Genomic DNA, 721 nt, shown 5'->3' on the forward strand with positions numbered 1-721 from the left:
GTAGCACTGCCTGGGGTCAGCCCTGCAGGGCTCAGCATTTGGTCTTGTTGAATTTCTTACCACTGGTCTTGGCCCATTGATCCAGCCTATCCAGATTCCTCTGCAGACGACTGGAGAGATGGTGACCAGAATCATCAATGGTGGTGAGCCTCTCTCCACTGCCCTGCCAGAAAAGCTCGTGTGAGAGGATGAAATGATGTTATTATCAAGGAAGACTGCTATGTATGTACCCTCAGGCATAGCTGCATCACCAAGAACTATGCTGCTGGGAGACCTAAGTCATGTCAGGCACTGTCTTTTGGGTATCCCTGTGCCCCTCAAGCAATCTGCTGAAGGCCCATGCCTCATAGCCCTTGAGACGCTGCCCACATTGCCAGTGCAGGACTGGCTCTGCAGCTTGCTCAAACCTGTCAGCTGCACTAGGCTGCTGCAAAACCCAGCAGCACTCCCCTGCCAAGGAGTGTAATGTACCCACCTTGAAAGACCTTCCCTTCATATGAGTTCTTTGTTGGTTCAGCTGGTCCCTGACCCTTGCACAGTCCAGCTGTGACGTTTTCTGTGCATTCAATGTTATCAGAAGAGAGGCAGCAAAGCTCCAGCTCCAGATCACACGAGCAGGGCTGGCCGGGGCCGTGGGCTGCCGTGAGGGGATACACCGATACAGGAGTAGGGCTGGCCGGGGCCGTGGGCTGCCGTGAGGGGATACACCGAAATACGGGCA

This window comes from Geospiza fortis, unplaced genomic scaffold (assembly GCF_000277835.1).
Source record: "Geospiza fortis unplaced genomic scaffold, GeoFor_1.0 scaffold40, whole genome shotgun sequence".
Classification (NCBI taxonomy): Eukaryota; Metazoa; Chordata; class Aves; order Passeriformes; family Thraupidae; genus Geospiza; species Geospiza fortis.